General features: G+C 46.2%; 1 long non-coding RNA gene across 1 annotated transcript; it reads right to left on the minus strand.

Moving 5' to 3' along the window:
* Positions 1-3,108: 3,108 nt before the first annotated feature.
* LOC103876609 lies at positions 3,109-6,600 on the minus strand. Its single transcript, XR_635907.3, has 2 exons — positions 5,465-6,600; positions 3,109-4,563 (listed from the first exon to the last, which is right to left on the minus strand). It is a non-coding gene; the product is annotated as an uncharacterized LOC103876609 (long non-coding RNA).
* Positions 6,601-11,068: the final 4,468 nt, after the last annotated feature.

Genomic DNA, 11,068 nt, shown 5'->3' on the forward strand with positions numbered 1-11,068 from the left:
ATTTGAAAAATATGTAATTAATATTCGTTTATATATTCCATATAGATAAATCCTACCAGACTAAATAAAGGTGAACAAAACAACATTTTCACCTGCATGTAGCTCACAGTACATATATATAAATGTAGACATATATACATGCATGCATATGTGTATATATGTGCTTACGTATGTATGTAAATACACATTTTGTATAGATGTGTGCCATGATTCAAATGTATGTGTCCCTACAAAATTCATATGTTGGATCTTAAAGCCCAGGATGATGGTATTAAGAAGTGGGAGCACTGGAAGATGATTAGTGTATTAGTCCAATCTCATGCTGCTATAAAGACCTACCTGAGACTAGGTAATTTATAAAGGAAAGAGGTTTAATGGACTCACAGTTCCACATGGCTGGGGAGGCCTTGCAGTCATGGCAGAAGGTGAAGGAGGAGCAAAAGCACGTCTTACATAGCAGCAGGCAAGAGAGCTTGTGCAGGGAACTGCCCTTTATAAAATCATCAAATCTCACGAGACTTATTCACTCTCATGAGAACAGCACTGGAAAGACCTGTCCCCATGATTCAATGACCTCGCACTGGGTTTCTCCCACAACACATGAGGATTATGGGAGCTACAATTCAAGATGAGATTTGGGTGGGGACACAGCCAAACCATACCAATTAGACTCGGCCTTCATGGATGAGACTAGGGCCTTCTAAAAGGGCTCAAGGAGTGAGTTCATCTCTTCATCCTTTTTGCCTTTCCACTTTCCATCATGTGAGGATGCAGCAACAAGACTCCATCTTTGAAGCAGAGAGCAGTCCTCACCAGACATGGAATCTGCCGGTGCCCTGATCTTGGATTTCCCAGATTCCAGAAGTGTGAGAAACAAATTTCTACTATTTATAAGTGGCCCAACCTAGTTGTTGTAACAGCCTGGCCTGCGTCATCGTGGGTATTTTAGCGAGGAAGATATTTAGTTTTGAACTAAATATGCATATATTTGTATGCATAATGGCAACCTGAACAGAGCCAAGGAGATAGAAGAAGGTGAGTGGGGCAGGCTGAGAAGGTTTCACAGAGAAAGACGTCTGACCCCAGCTGCCTCAGCAAGGGAAGGACAGTCCAACTCAGGCAGAGCATCCCTGGAAGAGAGGCAGAGAGGCCTGAGGCTCCCCAGGGTTAACATGTGGTCACGGCATTCTGTGGCACCACAAGGGGGTCCATGGTGGGGAGAGGCCAGCAGTGAAGATGGAAAGAAATAGCACAGCTGAGTCATGAATGTCAGGTATGTCTCACCCTAAGCTTAAGGGAAAGCCAGCAAGGGTTGTAGAAAGTGGGATGGTAGGGGGACATGACTAGGTGGATGCTAGAAGGACCTCTCCGGGGGACATCTTGGAGACATGGGCACCAGAGAGAAGCAGATGCATCTGGAAGCCAAAGGAGTGGGCCTGAAACTCCAGGTTAGATGCCCAGCCTGCCACCTGAAAGAGTGGAATCTGCCAGTGCCTTGATCTTTGGACTTCCCAGCCTCCAGAACTGTGAGAAATAAATTTATATTATTTATAAATTGCCCAGCCTAATTGTTGTAACAGCCTGAACTAAGACAATATATGTATATTAGCTAAGAATGCATTTAATTTTGAACTAAATATGCATATATTTGTATACATAATGGCAACCTGAAGAGAGCCAGGAATTGGCCATCCCCTGTCCAGGCCAAGATCACCTGGACAGGGGTTCACAACACTTTAACCTGTGAGAGCATCTTTAGGGTGGTAGACACATTAGGCTGAAGGCAGCTTCGCTTGCTCAGCCTTGGACATCCAGGCCTGGTCTCTGAGGGGCTGAGGAGCCAGTTGCCCACAGGTTCCATCTGATCGGAAGGTGGTGCTGGGGGGCAAGGCTCTTGCAGGGTGTATGATATTGGCCTTTCTGTTGTCCACCTCCACCAGACCACGAGTGGATGGGAGGAGAATCTCTGGTGACATGTGTCTCACCAGGGGAATAAAGAACATGCTTGTATTTCCTTAAAGCCAAGTAACAACAACTGCGCCTCACTTCTGTGGAGTGCTTCCTGTGTACCAGGCACAGAAGCCCAATGTATTATCTCATTTCATCCTCACATCAGCCAATATGAAATAGGTTTATAGTCGTTACCTTTGTTTCTGAAGATGAAAAACAGGTTTGGTGCAGTAGTGTCACCTGCTAAGGGTCACTCAGCTGGGCAATGGTAATGCCAGGCTTTGACCCAGTCCTGTCTATCTCCAGAGCCTGTGATTTTGACTTTCACACTCGATGGCTTCTTTTCAAGGTGATTTCGACTAATCGTTTACCTAGAAACGTTTCTAATTCTTTTATAACTAAAAGCGTTCTTAGGGAAATGCCATATCAATTAACTGTCCTTATGCTAAAGTTTTCAAACCATTTCTTATCCCTATGACTACAAATGTCATTGCGGACTTGACTCTTGGGGGCAACCCCATGTGGGCGGTCTTTGCGCATTCACACAGCATGGGCATTGACAGGCTCTGCAGGCAGCCCCAGCAATGAGACAGAAAAGGAGAGGGAAGCCGACAGGGCCAGAGGTGATATGGAAAAGAGATGACAACGACTAGACAGTTATTGACTGAGGAAATGTTATTTCAAATATAATTATTTTCTGAATATCTTCTTCCTGTCTCCAGTGTGCAGTAAGATGGACATCACCAGGTATCTTTGGAAATCATCTATGAGTTGGAAACATTTGGGTATTGGAGAAAATTAAATAAATTCACTGGGGGAAAAAATGTCTTACTTTTATATATTTCCCAACCAGGACAAGTACACTCAAAATAAATTTTCTTTCAGTGGCTGCCACAAGAAGCCATAAAAAATTTTGGCACCATGATAACAGAAATAAATTGGCTTTTAAGGATAAAAAATATGAGTTAGAAGGAAAATCCTATTTGCTTAACAGATATGTCAATCTAAAATAAGAGAGAGTGGCCCTCCAAAGAAATGAGTTTATTCAGGATTAGACAGAAGGGTTATAACCCAGATGTGCATGCTATGACTACTCACAGGCATATCTGGGGAGGCCAAGGCAAAGGGAAACCTTAAAAGGCAAAAAGGAGAAGTATGTGCAGGTTTTGAAACAAAAGTTTATTGGTTACAGGGCTTATCACAAGTGGCGAAGTGTGCACTGGCCAGTACTAGGAGAGGGTCTTCACAGGAGCAGCCCCAACTGCAAGCTTGTGGTTTCGTAAGTCTACTTGCAAGGCTGCCATTAGGACTGGCTGTTAGTGGAAAGCTGTCCTCATACAAGCAGGCTTAACTGCAGGGTTGTGGCGTGGGACAGTCTCTTGCGATAGTTCTTCTTATACGGCGAATATGCATGAGGGCTTCCCTTCACTGCCTCTCGACTTCATTTTATTAGGATTTGACATAAGTGACTCTATATTGATTCTGACAACTTTCACAGATCCACACCCAGCCCACCCCCAACTGACATCACCTAGGGGTCTTTGTGGCCTGTTACCCCCGAGGACTTTCCTTGGCCACCCTGTAAAAGTGTGGTCAAGCCCAGGAGCAGTTTCCAACAGGCAGATGGGCAGGGTGAGAGATGGAGTCGAAGGCAGGTGCAGTCACTTGCTCCCCAATTTGAGCAGGGAGTGTGGGAATGGAGGGAGAAGTGCACGCCAGATTCATCGTAAATTACTTCTGGACCTGCCTCTAGTTAGAGAACACACAGCTTTCCAAATGGTATAGGTGATTAAGACGTACAATAAGTGCTGTAAATTTGTATAAACACCAGTTATTTTGAATTTCAAATATTCTAGCAGAACAAAAATGGATTTGTTTTCCTCTTTATTCATTCAAATGTATTCTAGTCCTTTTGTTTGATGATGAATTTCTGACTCCTTCTGCGCTGGCTCACTCTGCTCCTGGAGTGTTTCTTAGTTCTCTTTCTGAAAGGACCCAGTGAGAGCCTGAAATTGGAGATGGTGTGGAGGAGAAGGGACCAGAGAGATCAAAGAGGTCTAGAAGGGCTATGGATTCACCAGGCTCCATGGCCCAGAAATGTCAGAAATCCATCATTTCTCACCCTGTTCCCTCTCTGTCCTCCCTCTCCCTTCTCTCAAAACCATAGCTCCCTCTAATTGCCTTCCCATGTCTACATTAACAAGAGTTCCTTCAGTCTCAACCATAAGTCAATGTCTTCTCTGCCAAGTACCGTTGCACCAGCACACTAGGTCTCCAGCCATCCACACGGCCTCTGTTACAAGAGGTCCCACCGTCTGTCCTGCACCACACTTGTCCTTGAGCCACCTTTGGTACAGCATCTCTAGTATTTGAAAGTTCGAGACGGTGAGATGAAGAATAATTAACCAAGACTAAATGTTTGGAGTTTCCCTAGTTGAAGCCGCTCAGGTGGAACCTATCACCGTGGTCACAAGGAGACGGCCCCCGCTGTGCAGGGAAGAGCTGTCATTCACACCAGGTGAGGTCAGGAATAGACTGGGACTGCTATAAATAATTGGTGCATTTGACATCATTTTAACTGCTCCAGGAACGACCGATGTTTCAGTTGAGAATCTGTGATGTGTTGGTGAAAAGTCCATTAGAAAGTAATTATTGGCCAGGCGCAGTGGCTTACACCTGTAATCCCAACACTTTGGAGGCCAAGACGGGTGGATCACAAGGTCAAGAGATGGAGACCATCTTGGCCAACATGGTGAAACCCAGTCTCTACTAAAAATACAAAAATTAGCTGGGTGTGGTGCCTGTAGTCCCAGCTACTTGGCAGGCTGAGGCAGGAGAATCAATTGAACCTGGGAGGTGGAGGTTGCAGTAAGCGGAGATCGTGCCACTGCACTCCAGCCTGGTGACAGAGCAAGACTCTGTCTCAAAAAAAAGATTATTTATTTTTAATAAGGAATATTAATATTATATTAATAACACTAATTGTCCCCAAAGCACAAATGAGAAAAAGAAGTGAGAAGGTTTGGGAACTTTCTGGAGAGAAGTCACTTAGGTATGTGATATTGTGATATACTAAGAAACGTATATTTGGTCTTTGTCCTCAGTTTCTGGTGTGAAGCTCCTAAAACCCTTGGGAATTTCCTAAGTGAAGGGTGTTAGAGAAGTATCTTTTGTTATCAGAATCAGCCCTTTCCACTGGGCGTGGTGTCTCCCGCCTGTAATCCCAGCACTTTGGGAGGCCAAGGCAGGTGGATCACTTGAGGTCAGGAATTCGAGACCAGCCTGGCCAGCATGGCAAAACTCCATCTCTACTAAAAATATGAAAATTAGCCAGGCATCATGGTGGGAGCCTGTAATCCCAGCTACTCAGGAGGCTGAGATAGGAGGATCACTTGAACCCAGGAGGCAGAGGTTTCAGTGAGCCGAGATGGCACCATTGTACTCCAGCCTGGGTGACAGAGGAAGACTCCATCTCAAAAAAAAAAAAAAAAAGATTCAGCCCTTTCAACCTTACCTGGGTTTATGCTAATGAGGTGACAGTTGTCCCCTAAATATCTTTAAGACCAGAGGAACCACCCATGCAATTAGAAGATAGGAGCCTGGGCCCCACTCCCCACCCTCCAGGGAGGGAAGAGAGGCTGGGGATTGAGCTAATCACCCGTGGCTAGTGATTTAATCACTGATGAGTACATAATGGAACCTCCATGGAAACCCTAAACCCTGGGGTTCTGAGAGCTTCTGGGTAGTCGAATTGCTCCGTTGCACCTGGAGAGAGAATGGAAGCTCCATGCCCCTCCCCCTCCTCACACTGGGCAGCTCTTCCATTGACCATTTATGAGCTGTATCCTTTATAATGAACCAGTAATGGTAAGGAAAGCACTTTCCAGAGTTCTATGAGCCCTTCTAGCAAATTATCAAACTAAGGAGGGGGTCTTGGGAATTCCTGATTCAGAGCTGACGAGTCCGAAGTGCAAGAAGCTGAGATTTGTGACTGGCATCTGAAGTGAAGAGCGTCTGTTAACTTGTGCAGGCTGCGTGTTAGAATTGAAGTGAATTGAACTGAACTGAAGGGCACCGGCCGGGGCTGGAGAAGTGGTTGGTGTGGGAAAACACCCGTCAACATTTGGTGTCAAAAGTGTTATAGGAAATGGTTCAGAGGCCCGAAGAGCAGCTGGAATGCGAACTCAGCCTCTCCCCACAGACTCAGCATGCAGCCTGTGGAGCCCACCCACAGCCCGGAGGGCAGGCACCCCCACATTCACTGCCTCACCCAGCCCCTGTGCCTACATTGATCAATAATACTGAGAAAATTGCAATCGGTATTTTTTTTAAAGCACCTCACTTGGTCCAAGTGCTTGAGTCACTCCCAAGGAAACTAAAAGGTGAAAGGAATTCAGATCTTTACTTCAGTGTCTCAAAAAATGCCACAGAGAAAATAGACAAGCACGGAGAAGCAAGCTTTAATAACCTCTTTCCCCTTCTCTTTCTTAATATCTCCCTAAAACCAACCACTGCTTCTCACAACGCCATTCTCCTCTCCACGTAAACCCCTTAAAAGGAAACCTCATCAGGCCGGGGGCAGCGGCTCACACTTGTAATCCCAGCATTTAGGGAGGTTGAGCTGGGCAGATCACCTGAGCTTGGGAGTTTGAGACCATCCTGGCCAACATGGTGAAACCCCGTCTCAACTAAAAATACAAAAATTAGCCAGGCGTGGTGGTGGGCACCTGCAGTCCCAGCTACTCGGGAAGCTGAGGCAGGAGAATCACTTGAACCTGGCAGGCAGAGGTTGCAGTGAGCTGAGATGGCGCCATTGCACTCCAGCCTGGGTGACAGAGGGAGACTACACCTCAAAAAAAAAAAAAAAAAAAAGGAAAGAAAAAAGAAATTCCCCAACAAAACTCTTGGCCTTCTCTTCTCCTCCCTGCAAGTCTAGCAGAACTCGTAAATCCTCTCCTGCAGAGCCAAGCAGCCATTCTCTTTCAGGGTACATCTTGACTACTTTGTATATGTGCCAGTTTATGAAAATACACATACGCACCAGGCACGCATGCACACAGGAACACACACACACACACACACACACACACACACACACACACAGTAGCCAAGTTGGAAGGAGAGAACTAGCAGAGTTGGCAAGAATTTCCCAGGCAGAATGATGGGGGACAGATTGTGGACGGTATGCCATCATGGTGCTTGATTACGGTATTTTGTCCCTGGCACACAATCTAACAAGAAACAAGGAGAGAGCCCCATGCCTGGCTGGTGATGCTGGACTGTCAGGTGTGTGCCAGTCGGTCTTGAGAAGTCAGCCTCTGACCTGGAGAGGGAGGAGGGAGGAGGCCCCAGGTGTCTAGGTTGACCCACCCCCTCTTGATTTTCTGCCCTGAGGATGAACTCCCTGGGGTCTCAGCCCAAAGAAGCCGCCACACCGTGTCAAAGACACCCACTGTCTGAATCATTTGTTTGTGTTGCTCTGGTTATATTTTCCAGAAGGTTTTGGTTCTTGTTATTTTGTTCACGTAAAAGATTTCTGTTTAATATCCTAATTTTTTTTTTTCTTTTTGAAATGGAGTCTCGCTCTGTCGCCCAGGCTGGAGTACAGTGGTGCCATCTCGGCTCACTGCAAGCTCCGCCTCCCGGGTTCACACCATTCTCCTGCCTCAGCCTCCCGAGTACCTAATTTTTTAAAGTTTCATAATTGCCTGTTATGGCGTAGTGATATTTATGGAATATAGCTCTTAATGTTTTCTTTTAAATTATCTCTTTACTGTCCTGGTTTTACCTTTCTCTTGTTTATCATTGCTATTGATTGAATTGTGCCCTCCCAGCCAAATTTATGTATTAAAGTCCTTACCCTCAGTATCTCAGAATGTGGCCTGGTTTGAAAACAGGGCCATTGCCAACACAGTTCGTTAAGATGAAGTCCTCCTGGAGGAGGGTGGGCACCTGATTCGACATGACTGGTGTCCTTGTAAAAGGGAACATTTTGACACGGAGACACACAGGTAGAATGCCATGTGAACATGAAGGCTGAGGTTGGGGTGATGCTTCTACAAGTCAGAGAACCCCGAACATTGCAGGCAATCCACCAGAAGCTGGGAGGGAGCCCTCAGAACCCTGGGAAGAAATGAGCCCCCCGAAACGTTGATCTTGGACTTCCAGCTTCCAGAACTGCGAGAGAATAAGTTTCTGTGTTCGAGCCCCCAGCTTGTGGTACCTTTTCAAGGCTGCCCTAGAAAACTGGCACAATCATTTAAAAATCATTTATGTTGTTCTTTCACTTTTTGCTTTCTTTTGCCCCTTATATTTCAGTCTTGTCATTCCTACTGCATTTCTATTTTTAAAAGTCTGTTTTCATTTTTGCAAATATTTGAATCTTTTCTTTCATTATTTTCAAACTATTTCTCTTGCTCCCTTGACACTCCTGTAATCCCAGCACTTTGGGAGGCTAAGGCAGGGGGATCACGAGGTCAGGAGTTCAAGACCAGCCTGGCCAACATGGTGAAACCCTGTCTCTACTAAAAATACAAAAATTAGCTGGGCATGGTGGTGCCTGTCTGTAATCCCAGCTACCCAGGAGGCTGAGGCAGGAGAATCACTTGAACTCGGGAGGCAGAGGTTGCGATGAGCCAAGATCGGGCCACTGCACTCCAGCCTGGGTGACGAAGCAAGACTCCATCTCAAAAAATAAAAATAAAAAAAGAGAAGTGAGGCCCTCGCAGTGTGCACCCCACAAGCACCCAGAGTGTTCAGTCCCTTTTTCCTTTCTCTCCACCTCCAATGTCCTCCAGTGAATCTCCTGTCTCCCTCAAAGCTGATCTCCAAAACTTCTCAACGTGTTCATCTTGAGACACTCAAGCCAAACAGTTTCTCCTAAGACCATTATGATTCCTCGGGTATTGGTTAAATGTTTGACTATTGGAACGTGTTATTTTGTACATCATACACCACTGGGTCACTGAGCTGCCTCATGAGCATGGGCTCAGACAGCCTGGGTCAGGTTTAATGTTCTGCTCTCACCGCCTCAAACTCCTTAACAGCTTCTGCACTAGGCCCTGCAAATTATGTAGCTGGTCTGCTCAGAATTTTTGAAAAATCTCTGCTCTCATGTCTTTAACCAACAGATGCTGAGAAGTCGCACAAACTTTGCGCTCTACATGAGCAGGTCCACCGAGAAAGGACCACTGTGCAAGGCTCAGGCAGGATGTCCCTGAACTCCCGCCAGTCTTCATGGGCAGAAGCTCAGGAGAGGCTCTGCAGCCAGGCCCTTGAAAGCCTTTCTAGCAAGCGTACCTCAAAAGTAGTATGTTTCCAGTAGGTCTGGAATGCATCAATTTGCAAAAATGTACTTTTATAATCTCCAATACCTGAAAGAGAGGGTTGGGAAAAGAAATTAGTTCTGTGATAGGTTGATGATTCTGTGATAGCTCTCACTGGGGACTGAGAAAGATCCAATAGGGGCTGAACATAGTGGCTCACACCTGTAATCTCAGCACTTTGGGAGGCTGAGGCAGGATGATCACTTGAGGTCAGGAGTTCAAGGCCAGCTGGGCAACATAGTGAGGTCCCCATCTCTACGAAAAATCAAAAATTAGCCAGGTATGGCAGAGTCTGCTTATTGTACTAGCTACTAGGGAGGCTGAGGTGGGAGGATCACTTGAGACCACGAGGTTGAGGCTAGAGCGGGCTATGATTACACTGCTGCACTCCAGCCTGGGTGACAGAGTGAGACCCTCTCAAAAGAAAGAAAAAAAAAGAAAAAAGAAAGGAAGGAAGAGGAAGAGAGAGAGGAAAGGAAGGGAGGGAGGAAGGAAGGAAGGGGAAAGGAAGGAAAGAAAGAAAGAAAAAAGAAAGAGAGAGAAAGAAAGAGAGAGAGAGAAAGAAAAAGGAAGGAAGAGAGAGAAAGAAAGAAGAAGAAAAGAAGAGAAAGAAGGGAGAGAAGGGGGGGAGGAGGAAGGAAGGAAGGAAGGTAGGAAGGAAGGAAGGAGAAGGGAAAGGGAAGGAAGGGAGGGAGGGAGGAAAGGAAAAAGAGAAAGGAAGAAGGGAGGAACAGAGGGAGGGAGCGAGAGAGAAAGAAAGAAAGAGAAACGAAGGAAGGAAAGGAAAGGAAGAAGAAAGAAAGGTCTACAGGCCTTGGTAAGCCCTGGACTTGGGATCGCAGCAGCCCCGAGCTCCCTGTGTACCCCAGTTCTGCAGTGTTTTTCCCCCAGCTCCACCCACAGACCCCATCTTGGCCTCAATCACCAGTCTACAGTTCACTCTGGCTTCCTTCCCACCCGATCTCCCTCCCAGGACTGAGGCCCACCTCGACCCTCCAGGTACAAGCCTGCTTCCCTCCCTAGCAGCAGCCAACCTCGGAAACATGGCATCATCCACGCTCCCATTAGTGGCTTCCTCAAAGAATCTCTCCTTGCTCAGCTGGGCCTGGCACACTTCCCAGCACCCTTCTTGCCTGGATTTCTCCCCCACTGAACCCCAGGCCTTCGAAGCCCAGCCGCATTGCTGGGGCCAGCCTCACTGCCTGATTAGAGTCCCTCAGCCTTGTGGGCAGGGCCAGATCCTGGACATGGATTCCTAGCATGCCTGAGCAGGTTCTCCTTAGAAAGCAAAGCCGAACAGAACTCATGAATATGCAAAAAAAAAAAAAAGTATTTTCATAATCTCCAAAGCCTGAAAGAAAACATTTTTTAAAAATAGTGGTACACTAGGCAGGCGAGTTGTTGCATGATGTTGCAGGAAGTCAGGTACCCCGAACAGAGGGACTGGCTGAAGCCGCTGCAGAAGAACATAAATTGTGAAGATTTCATGGACATTTATTAGTTCCCTAAATTAATACTTTTATAATTTCTTACACCTGTCTTTACTGCAATCTCTGAACATAAATTGTGAAGATTTCATGGACACTTAGCACTTCCCCAATCAATACCCTTGTGATTTCCTATGCCTGTCTTTACTTTAATCTCTTAATCCCGTCATCTTCCTAAGCTGAGGAGGATGAATGTCGCCTCAGGACCCTGTGATGATTGCATTAACTGCACAAATTGTTTGCAGAGCATGTGTGTTTGAACAATATGAAATCTGGACATCTTGAAAAAAGAACAGGATAACAGCA

Source organism: Papio anubis, chromosome 10 (assembly GCF_008728515.1).
Source record: "Papio anubis isolate 15944 chromosome 10, Panubis1.0, whole genome shotgun sequence".
NCBI lineage: Eukaryota > Metazoa > Chordata > Mammalia > Primates > Cercopithecidae > Papio > Papio anubis.